The sequence below is a fragment of the Pseudophryne corroboree genome, chromosome 1, assembly GCF_028390025.1.
Source record: "Pseudophryne corroboree isolate aPseCor3 chromosome 1, aPseCor3.hap2, whole genome shotgun sequence".
In the NCBI taxonomy this organism is placed as follows: domain Eukaryota; kingdom Metazoa; phylum Chordata; class Amphibia; order Anura; family Myobatrachidae; genus Pseudophryne; species Pseudophryne corroboree.
In genome coordinates, this window is record NC_086444.1 from 1,048,975,327 (window position 1) to 1,048,990,477 (window position 15,151).

General features: G+C 46.4%; 1 long non-coding RNA gene across 2 annotated transcripts in view; it reads left to right on the top strand.

The window, feature by feature from the left end:
- LOC134987365 (uncharacterized) overlaps positions 1-13,212 on the top strand; it is a 96,609-nt gene extending 83,397 nt beyond the window's left edge. For both annotated transcript variants that reach the window (XR_010193076.1, XR_010193124.1), the window contains 2 exons: positions 11,353-11,475; positions 12,722-13,212. This is a non-coding gene — a long non-coding RNA (uncharacterized LOC134987365). The remainder of the gene's footprint in view (positions 1-11,352; positions 11,476-12,721) is intronic.
- Positions 13,213-15,151: the final 1,939 nt, after the last annotated feature.

The following is a 15,151-nucleotide window of genomic DNA, read 5'->3' on the forward strand; positions in this document are numbered from 1 at the left end:
CCGAAAAATTTCCGGCGCTCATCTCGAGACACGATGCACGGGCACACCGCTCAAATGTCGCCTCTCAAGATATGTGCTGCACTTAATATCTCTCGCATGATTGCATGGTAATCACTTTTGTAGTTCAGGTGCGATTTCATCGCACCTGAACTGCCGGTGCGATGCCCCGCGATGTTGCGTCGCATCGCACAAGTGTATGGGCACCCTAAGTCTTTGTATATCTCCTACACGTTATCTGGCCCATTGAGGCCTTCGTCAGGGAGTCTGTCTTTTTTTCCTGTATTAACAATTGAGCTTTGCAAAGTTAACCCATTTGGATATTTGCTGTAAACGGACTTTTTTAATTTAACTTACAGTGTCACCAGTGAGGTGGGATGCCACGCTCCGTGACACAAGTGTATGAACCTATAGTCCATCACCCAACAGTTTATCACATTTCTTCATTTCTCATTTTATGTTAATATTATTTTCTTCATTATTTCTTCATTCTTCAGCTCCAATGTTTCATTTATATTGATGCATGTGTTGTTGTTTGAACACAAATAAGAGACATTTTACTGATTAGAACACCTAACGTTCACCAAAAACAACTTTTTGTGTCACAATTATTAACAGCATTTAAGTGCACCAGCTTCAGAGCACCGTATGGGAGGTAATTCAGAGTTGATCGCAGCAGTAAATTTGTTAGCAGTTAGGCAAAACCATGTGCACTGCAGGTGGGGCAGATACAACATGTGCAGAGAGAGTTAGATATGGTAGGGTTATTTTGTTTCTGTGCGGGGTAAAGTCTGGTTGGTTTATTTTTACACTGCAATTTAGATTTGAGTTTGAACACACCCCACCCAAATCTAACTCTCTCTGCAAATGTTATATCAACCCCTCCCCCCCTGTAGTGCACATGGTTTTGCCCAACTGCTAACAAATTTGCTGCTGCGATCAACTCTGAATTACCCCCATTGTTAGTTAAGGCGCAATTGCAAAACTACCCTTTTGAAAAGTAATTAGAAGCCTTACTGTAGTGCATAATGTATCACGGGCATTGTGGTTTTTGGCATAATATGGTGCAAGGCACATTACTGTGTGGGGCTTAAAATGGTGGACTGTTTTTTTTTCCGTGGCGACCGAGGTCTGTTGTTGCAGGGTCAAAAACTGGGGTGTAAGGTAGTCTTCCTGTAAGGCCACGCCTATTTTTGTGGGGCCATGCCCATTTTAGCGAGGCCACGCCCCCTCACAGGGAGCACACGCAAAATAGTTTTTTTTTTATGTCAGTCTATGTGGTAGGAGGCACATTTTTGAATGTCTGTGACGTTAGAAATTTTGTGTAGGCCACACTTTAAAGTGCTGTGTGAACTTTTATACTGTTTGTCTTTCAGTCAATTCACATTTACTGAATAATAGCTTTTATTCTTTCTTAAAAATAAAACTTTATTAAAAGCTAAAAATAATCCTGTTAACTAATGTCATCATCACGTTTTAAACCGATAATTGAAAATAGATTGCTGCTATATATAGTCAACGTCATATAGCTGCTAATGGTGGTTATCCTAGCATTTAACTGTAAGATACTTAATTATTGTAATTTCAAAGTCTCTGCTTGTAATGAAGGAAAGAATATAATTTAGATTTCAATTTTAGATGTTGTGACTATTCCAGCCGTGATAAGGAGAAGGTCATTCTTGTTAACCCTCTTATTGGTATATTTTACGAGCATTCAATACAGCAGGTCTTATTAGTTGGAATAAAAAAGAAAGCCTTTAAATGTTTTTGATCTAGAAACTGTTTTGTTTTGCGAGAGTCACTTTCTGATTAAAAATCTTTGTATTTTCTACAACAATTAGTCCCAAACTCAGCACCTCCGAGTTCATGTTTTCCAGGTAACCTAGCAGGTGCACAGGTGCATTCATTACTCACTGACACATTTTAAAAGATCCACAGGTGGAGCTAATTATTTCACTTGTGATTTTTTTGAGGAGACCTGAAAAACATGAATTATTTGAGGACCTGAGGACCGTGTTTGAGAAGCTATATCTTACAGCAAGATTTTCTAAACTCTGCCATTATAGTCCAGGTTTTAAAGGGGTGGGTGGGGTCAGAGGTGTATCTAGGGGTCTGAGCTCCCCTGGTAAAGTATGGGATCGGCGCCCCCTCCTCCCATATTTACACTGTGTACTTACAGTATAACTCTCACTCACACCTCCCCCTCACACGTGGTCAGTCTAGCCCCTCTTTGGGGGAGATGTATGACACTGGCCCGGATCATGCTGGTATTTGTCTTCCTGCTTTGCCTCTTTACCGAGGCTAAGCAGGAAGCAGTAGCGACAAGATGTAAGAACATCTTGTTTGCCAGAGTGGGGGAGTGAAAACTCCTCACTCCAGCAATCCCTGTCAGCCTCCACAGCGCATCAGTCTAGTGCTGATTCGCTGTGTCTTACTATTGGGAGATAGTACTCGATACTATCGCGAGATCTCACGTATGCATTCCAGAGCTGGTAGCCGCAGTAACCGCTACAGTGGCTGTCAAAGGGGCAATGACACCTGCAGCTGTCGAAATTGATGGCTGCAGGTGTCTGAATGATCAGTGCCACTGACCATTCTTATATTGCCCTACACATTGGCGTGCTATCTTTTACAGATAGCAGCTTGTCATTCAGCACACACCACTGCAGTAATACACGAGGAGGTGAGTATTATCAGTGCATATAAAGTGGGCTGATACCACTTCTCCCCCATAACGAATTATTAAACAGCTTCCCCTTTCACACCGCCAGCTTTGAACACGGGTTATTGCACATGAGCGTGCATAACCCGTGTTGCTGTGCTGCGTAAAAGGGCCCAGTTGGAATAATCTGGGTCGAGTGACCCGTTATTCCAACTCGGGTAGCTTGCAGGGTTGAACACGGGTTCAACCCGGCTTGCTGTGCTTTGCAAATGGGAAGCCGGGTCGATGCAACCCGTTTCCCGTTCACTCTGTCATGTGATCTCCAAGCGCTGCCCCCTCCGCGTCACTGATGATGTCACCAACCCGGCAACATGCCGGGTTTAAAACTGCGGTGGCGAGGGGCCTAAGGCAGGTCGCCGCTGGGAAGCACCCGTCACAGGCTCCCGGGTGCTACCCACTTCATTTGGTCTAAGAAGGGTATAAAAAACTCACTGAAACCCTTTCATTTTGCCCTCTTATAGCCTCATCTCCTAATTATACACATTGCCCTCCTACAGTGTACATAAGGCCCCCATAGTACCCCTTAGTATGCACTGCACCCTCCATAATACCCTTCAGTATACACATCACCCCCATAATACATTTAAGTATACATAGTGCTTTCCATTATATTACCTCTCAGTGCACCTAGTGCCCACCATGGTATTTATTCCCACCCAGTACACAGTGGGATGTGGTTAATATCCCGGCACATGACATACCGGAGCTGGAATCCCAACACACAATGGAAGACCAACGCCAGAATCCTGAAATGGGACGCTGATGTCAGAATCCCGACAGTTTAGGATCCTGATCGTACAGAGGGCCTAATTCAGAGTTGATCGCAGCAGCAAATTTGTTAGCAGTTGGGCAAAACCATGCGCACTGCAGGGGGGCAGATATAACATGTGCAGAGAGAGTTAGATTTGCGTGGGGTGTGTTCAAACTGAAATCTAAATTGCAGTGTAAAAATAAAGCAGCCAGTATTCACCCTGCACAGAAACAAAATAACCCACCCAAATCTAACTCTCTCTGCAAATGTTATACTGTATCTGCCACACCTGCAGTGCACATAGGGGGTAATTCAGAGATGATCGCAGCAGAAAATTTGTTAGCAATTGGGCAAAACCATGTGCACTGCAGGATGGGCGGGAGGGCATATATAACATGTGCAGAGAGAGTTAGATTTAGGTGGGTTATTTGGTTTCTGTGCAGGGTATATACTGTCTGCTTTATTTTCACACTGCAATTTAGATATGTACTACACCGGGGAAAGGGTGTTAGGTTTAGGTTACCACGGGGGACTTAGGTCTAGGGGTTTAGGGTGTGGGAGGGAGAGTGTTAGGTTTAGGGTGCATTGAGGGGAGGTTAGGGGTAGACACCAATGGGGAAGGTGGGGATAAGGATTAGGCTGCAGAGTGGAGACTATTATGGTTAGGGAGCGGGGGGGGGGGGTTTAGGTGCCCCCGGGGGGGTTATGGTAAGGCTGAAGGGGGGGGGGGGGATGGTTACGGTTAGGCACCTAAAAGGAAGTATTAGAGTTAGGGGAGGGTTGCCAACCCCTGACGGAATTTCAACTGTCGGGATGCCGCTGTCGGCCTCCTGACAGCTGGAATTTCATACCCAACCCCACATAGCACCCCTATATAATCCCTAGTACATATATACAGCACCCCCATATTATCCCCAATACACACAGCACACCCATATTTCTCCTAGTATATACAGCACCCCCATATTATCCCCAATACATTCAGTACCCTCATATTGCCCCTCCAAACACAGCGCACCCCTATATCATCCCCAGTACTTTCAGCACCCCCATATTCCCCTCCAGTACACATAGCACCCCTATATTACCCTCAAAACACAGTGCCCTCCATGGTACCTGGCTTTTCTCTGACGTCCTAGTGGATGCTGGGAACTCCGTAAGGACCATGGGGAATAGCGGCTCCGCAGGAGACTGTGCACAAAAGTAAAAGCTTTAGGACTACCTGGTGTGCACTGGCTCCTCCCCCTATGACCCTCCTCCAAGCCTCAGTTAGATTTTTGTGCCCGAACGAGAAGGGTGCACACTAGGTGGCTCTCCTGAGCTGCTTAGTGAAAAAGTTTAAGTTAGGTTTTTTATTTTCAGTGAGTCCTGATGGCAACAGGCTCACTGCATCGAGGGACTAAGGGGAGAAGAAGCGAACTCACCTGCGTGCAGAGTGGATTGGGCTTCTTAGGCTACTGGACATTAGCTCCAGAGGGACCGATCACAGGCCCAGCCATGGATGGGTCCCAGAGCCGCGCCGCCGGCCCCCTTACAGAGCCAGAAGACAGAAGAGGTCCGGAAAACCGGCGGCAGAAGACGTCCTGTCTTCAACAAGGTAGCGCACAGCACCGCAGCTGTGCGCCATTGCTCTCAGCACACTTCACACTCCGGTCACTGAGGGTGCAGGGCGCTGGGGGGGGCGCCCTGAGACGCAATAAAAACACCTTGGATGGCGAAAAATGCATCACATATAGCTCCTGGGCTATATGGATGCATTTAACCCCTGCCAGTTTTCCTTAAAAAAGCGGGAGAAAGGCCGCCGAGAAGGGGGCGGAGCCTATCTCCTCAGCACACAAGCGCCATTTTCCCTCACAGCTCCGCTGGAAGGACGTCTCCCTGACTCTCCCCTGCAGTCCTGCACTACAGAAACAGGGTAAAACAAGAGAGGGGGGGCACTAAATTGGCATAAGAATCTATACAGCAGCTATATAAGGGAGAAACACTTATATAAGGTTGTCCCTATACATTATATATAGCGCTCTGGTGTGTGCTGGCAAACTCTCCCTCTGTCTCCCCAAAGGGCTAGTGGGGTCCTGTCCTCTATCAGAGCATTCCCTGTGTGTGTGCTGTGTGTCGGTACGTTTGTGTCGACATGTATGAGGTGGAAAATGGTGTGGAGGCGGAGCAATTGCCTGTAATAGTGATGTCACCCCCTAGGGAGTCGACACCTGACTGGATGGTCTTATGGAAGGAATTACGTGATAGCGTCAGCACTTTACAAAAGACTGTTGACGACATGAGACAGCCGGCAAATCAGCTAGTGCCTGTCCAGGCGTCTCAAACACCGTCAGGGGCTCTAAAGCGCCCGTTACCTCAGATGGTCGACACAGACCCAGACACGGACACTGACTCCAGTGTCGACAGTGAGGAGACAAACGTGACTTCCAGTAGGGCCACACGTTACATGATCACGGCAATGAAGGAGGTTTTGAACATTTCTGATACTACAAGTACCACAAAAAAGGGTATTATGTGGGGTGTGAAAAAACTACCCGTAGTTTTTCCTGAATCAGATGAATTAAATGAGGTGTGTGATGAAGCGTGGGTTTCCCCCGATAAAAAACTGATAATTTCTAAAAAATTATTGGCATTATACCCTTTCCCGCCAGAGGTTAGGGCGCGTTGGGAAACACCCCCTAGGGTAGATAAAGCGCTCACACGCTTATCAAAACAAGTGGCGTTACCGTCTCCTGATACGGCCGCCCTCAAGGAACCAGCTGATAGGAAGCTGGAAAATATCCAAAAAAGTATATACACACATACTGGTGTTATACTGCGACCAGCAATCGCCTCAGCCTGGATGTGCAGTGCTGGGGTGGCTTGGTCGGATTCCCTGACTGAAAATATTGATACCCTGGATAGGGACAGTATATTATTGACTATAGAGCATTTAAAGGATGCATTTCTATATATGCACAGAGGGATATTTGCACTCTGGCATCAAGAGTAAGTGCGCTGTCCATTTCTGCCAGAAGAGGGTTATGGACTCGACAGTGGTCAGGTGATGCGGATTCCAAACGGCATATGGATGCCCCGGGGCAGAGGAAGGGGAAAAAGACTGCATCAGGCAGCCTCTTCCCAGGAACAGAAGCCCTCCCCCGCTTCTGCCAAGTCCTCAGCATGACCCTGGGGCCTTACAAGCGGACTCAGGCACGGTGGGGGGCCGTCTCAAGAATTTCAGAGCGCAGTGGGCTCACTCGCAAGTGGACCCCTGGATCCTGCAGGTAGTATCTCAGGGGTACAAATTGGAATTCGAGACGTCTCCCCCTCGCCGGTTCCTGAAGTCTGCTTTACCAACGTCTCCCTCCGACAGGGAGGCGGTATTGGAAGCCATTCACAAGCTGTATTCCCAGCAGGTGATAATCAAGGTACCCCTCCTGCAACAGGGAAAGGGGTATTATTCCACGCTGTTTGTGGTGCCGAAGCCAGACGGCTCGGTGAGACCTATTTTAAATCTGAAATCCTTGAACACTTACATACAAAGGTTCAAATTCAAGATGGAGTCACTCAGAGCAGTGATAGCGAACCTGGAAGAAGGGGACTATATGGTGTCTCTGGACATCAAGGATGCTTACCTCCATGTCCCAATTTGCCCTTCTCACCAAGGGTACCTCAGGTTTGTGGTACAGAACTGTCATTATCAATTTCAGATGCTGCCGTTTGGATTGTCCACGGAACCCCGGGTCTTTACCAAGGTAATGGCCGAAATGATGATTCTTCTTCGAAGAAAAGGCGTCTTAATTATCCCTTACTTGGACGATCTCCTGATAAGGGCAAGGTCCAGGGAACAGTTAGAGGTCGGAGTAGCACTATCTCAAGTAGTGTTACGACAGCACGGGTGGATTCTAAATATTCCAAAATCGCAGCTGATTCCGACGACACGTCTGCTGTTCCTAGGGATGATTCTGGACACAGTCCAGAAAAAGGTGTTTCTCCCGGAGGAGAAAGCCAGGGAGTTATCCGAGCTAGTCAGGAACCTCCTAAAACCAGGTCAAGTGTCAGTGCATCAATGCACAAGGGTCCTGGGAAAAATGGTGGCTTCTTACGAAGCGATTCCATTCGGCAGATTCCACGCAAGAACCTTTCAGTGGGATCTGCTGGACAAATGGTCCGGATCGCATCTTCAGATGCATCAGCGGATAACCCTGTCTCCAAGGACAAGGGTGTCTCTCCTGTGGTGGTTGCAGAGTGCTCATCTTCTAGAGGGCCGCAGATTCGGCATTCAGGACTGGGTCCTGGTGACCACGGATGCCAGCCTGAGAGGCTGGGGAGCAGTCACACAGGGAAGAAATTTCCAGGGCTTGTGGTCAAGCATGGAAACGTCATTTCACATAAATATCCTGGAACTAAGGGCCATTTACAATGCCCTAAGTCAAGCAAGGCCTCTGCTTCAGGGTCAGCCGGTATTGATCCAGTCGGACAACATCACGGCAGTCGCCCACGTAAACAGACAGGGCGGCACAAGAAGCAGGAGAGCGATGGCAGAAGCTGCAAGGATTCTTCGCTGGGCGGAAAATCATGTGATAGCACTGTCAGCAGTGTTCATTCCCGGAGTGGACAACTGGGAAGCAGATTTTCTCAGCAGACACGATCTCCACCCGGGAGAGTGGGGACTTCATCCAGAAGTCTTCCAATTGATTGTAAACCGTTGGGAAAAACCAAAGGTGGACATGATGGCGTCCCGCCTCAACAAAAAACTAAACAGGTATTGCGCCAGGTCAAGGGACCCTCAGGCAATAGCGGTGGACGCTCTGGTAACACCGTGGGTGTACCAGTCAGTGTATGTGTTCCCTCCTCTGCCTCTCATACCCAAGGTACTGAGGATTATAAGACGGAGAGGAGTAAGAACTATACTCGTGGCTCCGGATTGGCCAAGAAGGACTTGGTACCCGGAACTTCAGGAGATGCTCACGGAGGATCCGTGGCCTCTACCTCTAAGAAGGGACCTGCTTCAGCAAGGACCCTGTCTGTTCCAAGACTTACCGCGGCTGCGTTTGACGGCATGGCGGTTGAACGCCGGATCCTGAAGGAGAAAGGCATTCCAGATGAAGTCATCCCTACCCTGATCAAAGCCAGGAAGGATGTAACTGCACAACATTATCACCGTATTTGGAGGAAATATGTTGCGTGGTGCGAGGCCAGGAAGGCCCCGACAGAGGAATTTCAACTGGGTCGTTTCCTGCATTTCCTGCAAACAGGACTGTCCATGGGCCTAAAATTAGGATCCATTAAGGTTCAAAATTTCGGCCTTGTCGATTTTCTTCCAGAAAGAATTGGCTTCAGTTCCTGAAGTCCAGACTTTTGTAAAGGGGGTACTGCATATACAGCCTCCCTTTGTGCCTCCAGTGGCACCCTGGAATCTCAATGTGGTTTTGGGATTCCTAAAATCACATTGGTTCGAACCACTTGCCACAGTGGATTTAAAATATCTCACATGGAAAGTGGTTCTGCTGTTAGCCCTGGCTTCAGCCAGGCGTGTCTCAGAATTGGCGGCTTTATCCTATAAAAGCCCTTACCTAATTTTTCATGCGGACAGGGCAGAATTGAGGACTCGTCCTCAATTTCTCCCTAAGGTGGTTTCAGCATTTCACTTGAACCAGCCTATTGTGGTGCCTGCGGCTACTAGGACGGCTGGAGTCAGAAAATCTGACTCGCTGTTTATCCTGTATGCACCCAACAAGCTGGGTGCTCCTGCTTCTAAGCAGACTATTGCTCGTTGGATTTGTAGTACAATTCAGCTTGCACATTCTGTGGCAGGCCTGCCACAGCCTAAATCTGTAAAAGCCCATTCCACAAGGAAAGTGGGCTCATCTTGGGCGGCTGCCCGAGGGGTCTCGGCTTTACAACTTTGCCGAGCAGCTACTTGGTCAGGGGCAAACACGTTTGCTAAATTCTACAAATTTGATACCCTGGCTGAGGAGGACCTGGAGTTCTCTCATTCGGTGCTGCAGAGTCATCCGCACTCTCCCGCCCGTTTGGGAGCTTTGGTATAATCCCCATGGTCCTTACGGAGTTCCCAGCATCCACTAGGACGTCAGAGAAAATAAGAATTTACTTACCGATAATTCTATTTCTCGTAGTCCGTAGTGGATGCTGGGCGCCCATCCCAAGTGCGGATTGTCTGCAATACGTGTACATAGTTATTGTTAACTAAATCGGGTTATTATTGTTGTGAGCCATCTTTTCAGAGGCTCCTCTGTTATCATGCTGTTAACTGGGTTCAGATCACAGGTTGTACGGTGTGATTGGTGTGGCTGGTATGAGTCTTACCCGGGATTCAATATCCTTCCTTATTGTGTACGCTCGTCCGGGCACAGTATCCTAACTGAGGCTTGGAGGAGGGTCATAGGGGGAGGAGCCAGTGCACACCAGGTAGTCCTAAAGCTTTTACTTTTGTGCCCAGTCTCCTGCGGAGCCGCTATTCCCCATGGTCCTTACGGAGTTCCCAGCATCCACTACGGACTACGAGAAATAGAATTATCGGTAAGTAAATTCTTATTTTTTCTTTCCTGTGAAGGGCTGTAAGTTTGGCTGAGTTTGCGGGCAGCACAGGCTCACAGCCACATGGCCCCACGGAGGAACATTATTGGGACCAGCGGCACCCACTGCCTTGGGTGTGAGGCTGCGAGCACAGCCACACCCCACCTTGTGAGGAGAACGGAGCCGCCAGTGAGGAAGGGTAGGGGGCGGGACCATGCGCTGTGGCCATAGAGGCTTGCGCTGATGCTGCTGCATGGCCCCACCAGACATCTCCAGATTTCAGCCCCTGCCTCCGCAGCCACCCACACGTGTGACAGCAGCTGCTGATGAGTGAGGGTTCCATCCAGGATGGCACCACCAGGCAGCCCTCCTCGGCAAGCGCCCCTGGTTTGTGCCACCCTGTCCAATGCATAGATACGTACCTGGGTGGGGTGGTAGTGTGTGTGTGTGGGAAAGGGGGGAGAGGGTGACTGTATTTCTAAGGGGTCGAGGGTAGGGTAGAGGGTGTATGTCCCTTGGGCCAAGGGATAGGGTGGCTAGTTTATGTCTCTGGGGTCTGGGGATAGAAGTGGTAGTGTATGTCTCTGTGGTCAGGAAAGTAGGGTGTGTAGTGTTTATCCCTGGGGCTGGAGGTAGGGTATGTTCCGGAGGCCAGGCCGGGCTGGGGAAGGGTGGGGGGTTAGATATGGTCTGGAGATGGGGTGATTGTTAGAGTGGGTACTATACTATAGATTGATAAGCTCGAACCTTGTTATATTCTGTACGCTTGCATTTTTACTATTATATACCTTCTATGTTTTATGTTGTATTAAAATTTGTGAAAAACCCCAATAATCCCTGTTGGTGGATTTTTATCATTGAGGATTTGCTTATCCTTAGGAGGTTTTTTAGATACAACTACTTTTAATTTTATTTTTATGGTGAAATTTGTCTTAAAAACTGTACAGACAAAAAATGTTTAAAAAAAAAAAAACTGTACGCGCTATGTTATTTCTGTTTTATCTTCTTTTCACATATGTGCATTGGTCATGAGACCGAAGAAAATATATATATCAGATAAGTGATGTCCATACATTATCACCCTAATTCACTTTATATCAATTTTTAAAAAAAACACAAAATAGGCGCCCTTTTCTTCACTAGATATATATATATATATATATATATATATATATATATGTATCCTGTAAAAGCAAAGTTATTATATTGTCTAGACCAGTGGTTCACGAACTTTTTTGAATCAGGGCACCCCAGCGAATTAGGATTTTTTTCAGGACACCCATAGGCCAAAGGTTTCTTATTGAGAAATTCATAAATAGATAAATAAATTAAGTAATTTGTGTTTATCTGTAATCCTTAGGTTCTGTTAGGATGCGTTTGAGATCTCGACAGTCGGGAGGCCAGCCGTCGTGTAACTGATGCTGGAATCCCGACACCAATCAGGATACCAACGTAGGGACACCGACAGCCGACATCCCGCCCGGTAAATATCAGGGTGGGTATTAGGGTTAGGGCCCGCTAGGGGTAGGGGTTGGGTTTGCCATCGGGGGTAGTTAGGGTTAGGCACTAAGGGGTGGTTAGCCATAGTTACTACCCCCTGAAATTTAACCCTAGTCACCAAGAAGGAGGGTTAGGGTACTTAAACCCCTACCCTCTAATCACTGGGGGCACAGCTACAGGGGGCACAGCTACAGGGGGCACTGCACTGGGGGCACAGCTACAGGGGGCACAGCTACTGAGGGCACAGCACTGGGGGCACAGCTGCTGGGGTCACTACTACTGAGGGCACAGCTACAGGGGGCATAACTGTGGCCACGCCCCTATTCTTTGCCGTGCACCGCAGTCGTACGCTCACCCTGTTTTATTTGTGTGTGGGGGGGGGGAGGGTGCCAGCGGAAACTTTCGCCATGGGTGCCACAAGGTCTAGGACCGGTCCTGTCCCCAGAGGCACCCAGTTTGGGAACCACTGGTCTATACTAAACAGTATGTGTATATAACATACTGTAGAAATAATTTCATTTATTTATTGCTTGCATAACACATATGCATTCAATAAAATACTACCAGCAATATCAGTGGCTAAATATAATAGCCTCTGAGTTCCGGAAGAGCAGGAATTTTTTACAGAAGCAATCATTTGCAAGTCAAAACCAGGTTGGTTTTGCTTTGTAAATGATTGCTGCTTTAAAAAAAATGGGCAGACTTGCACAAACTTTCACACCTCCGGAACTCAGAGGCTATTATTTATAAGTATTTACTACTTGTTCTGATGAATGAGAGGGATGTACTTGGCATCCTAATGGACAGCGGTCAGAATACTAGCGCTGGAATCCTGACATATGTCAGAATGGCGATGCCAGATTCCCAACAGCTGGAATCCCGAACGTAAGTATGCTGGGGAGGGTAAGGGTTAGGCTATGTCATGGATGTGTGTGTGTGTGTGTGTGTGGGGTAGGGGGGGGGGGGGGGCGGTGGCGGATAGGGTTGGGCTGCAGGAGGGGATGGTTAGGGTTAGGCTTAGGCTATGGGGAGAGGGTTACAGTTAGTTTAGTTGAGCGCCCCTATCAGGATATTAGGCAGTCGGGATGCCGGTCTCTGTATTCTAACTGCCAGGATCCTGCCTGCAGATATCCCATACTCAACCCAAATGAGAATCACCTAAACATCCTCATACTGTACTTCATATAATTACAAAGTACCTAACTGTCTGGTTCTCCTTCCTTTATTAGATTACCTATCTGTTACAGTAGTTTGGCATGCTAGCCTGGATCTGAGAAGCACTTACTGTAGCACTTTGTACTTACTGATGGGCTGGGGTTGAATAATTTGTCTGGCACAGTAGACATTATCCTCAAAGGACTTGCAGAGAGAAGCCTTGCCTCCCACAGTTTCCATGGTCTGTCCTAGGGTCATTGTTGATTTTAGGAAGTACCTGGTACAGCATGTCATTTTAAGGAACAAGCCATCTTGAATTAATAAAACAACACTTGCAATAATTAAAAATATTACTGTGAAGGTAGAAAAGAGAGTGACAACCCAAGAAGTCTTTCTTACAAGCTAAGTAGAAAAAGAATGTAGAATATATATGAGTGTGTAATATAGCTGACACTTCCCGCTAGTTATTTATGATAGGCTGGTAAAATAAAATCAAGTAAAACAAAATGCACAAAGACTGTTATGCAACGGCATATGTCCTCCTAAGGCAGGGGAATTAATTTATTTCTCGTGCAATCTGCAACTTCCTGGTCTATGTGTTTTGCAGCATATGATATTATATATTACATATTCTCAAAATGCTCAAAATTATAAACTTACAAAAGTTTGGTTGTCATCCAAGATTATTATTGCTGTATCCCCTTACAAGCCATGATTTCCAGTGACTTGCATTTATATATTCATTTCCCTTTAGACACCAGAGCGTCTTAGTTCATGCTTGGCTTACTCTGCTTAATTTGTGCTCTCCTTAATGCATTTATTCAGGAGGATGCAATTTAGATCATGTATCATCTATCTGATCTGCTTTCAGACATTTAATATTGATAATGTTTTTCTCTCTTGGTATTTACATTGTTACATTTTGTTTACTTTTTGATTACCTTGGTTGTTCCTGGTGTACCTAGGGGGTGACTGAGATCAGCTCCTCTGATTTAACACTTAGCTTCACTGTACTGTGAGTGCTTACCTAAATACTAATGCCAGCCATAAACATTGGTTACTGACCATTAAACATAAGTATAGTTGGCACCTGCTGTTTTTTTACTTCATAGAAATATGCTCTAGAATTGTATTATTTCACTGCTTTCACCAGGCAATATTAAGGTATATATCAGTTTCTGTATGGTCCAGAAACAAATAACATAGTGAATACCTACAGGTATTTTGGAGGCATCTTGGACCATGGTCACATATAAGCCACATAAGATTCCTCTAGAAGCACATTTTAGTGTGTGTGGGTCTTTTCTAACCTCCATTAGGAGATTAATTCATTATTATCCAAACTGTTACAGACTTCGCTAACATTTAAAAAGCTAAAGTAGAGAGTTCTCACACGTGTATTTAGGCGGCAACCACAGTGCAACAATACAGGTGAACAGTGCTTAAAGTGGTCATAGAGAGGTGGTGGAACTCACCCCCCCACCCCCACCCACGGCGCCCATGCAATAAAGGTAGTGGTCACACAATAGTAAGGTGGTCATACAATAGTAATAATGTCCACAGTAGTAGCACCCAGTGGTTGAGGTGGAAATTTTGAAGTGCAAGTATGGACAAGTGAAGGCTGCAATTATGTGCGCGCTGAAGGCGCGCTCGCTCTGGAAAAGGGGGCGTGGCCACTCAGAAGGGGGCGTGTCCTTCCGTGTAGTTTACCACGTCATATACGCCTTAAACACATTATGCACCACAATAGTAGGACCCCTTACTGGTGCCTGTTCCATATTATACCAAACAGTATGAGCCTAAATTCACATTATAGCACACGGAGTGAACCGAAATTCACATTATAGCACACGGAGTGAACCGAAATTCACATTATAGCACACGGTATGAGCCGAAATTCACATTATACCACACGGTATGAGCCGAAAGTCACATTATAGCACACAGAATGAGCCGAAAATCACATTATACCCAACAGTATGAGCCGAAATTCACATTATAGCACACAGTATGAGCCGAAATTCACATTATACCACACGGTATGAGCCGAAATTCACATTATACCCAACAGTATGAGCAAAAATTCACATTATAGCACACGGTATGAGTTGAAATTCACATTATACCACACGGTATGAGCCGAAATTCACATTATAGCACACAGTATGAGCAAAAATTCACATTATAGCACACGGTATGAGCCGAAATTCACATTATACCACACGGTATGAGCCTAAATTCACATTATAGCACACAGTATGAGCCGAAATTCACATTATAGCACATGGTATGAGCCGAAATTCACATTATAGCACACGGTACGAACCGAAATTCACATTATAGCACACAGAATGAGCCGAAAATCACATTATACCCAACAGTATGAGCCGAAATTCACATTATAGCACACGGTATGAGCCGAAATTCACATTATACCACACGGTATGAGCCGAAATTCACATTATAGCACACATAATGAGCCGAAATTCACATTATAGCACACA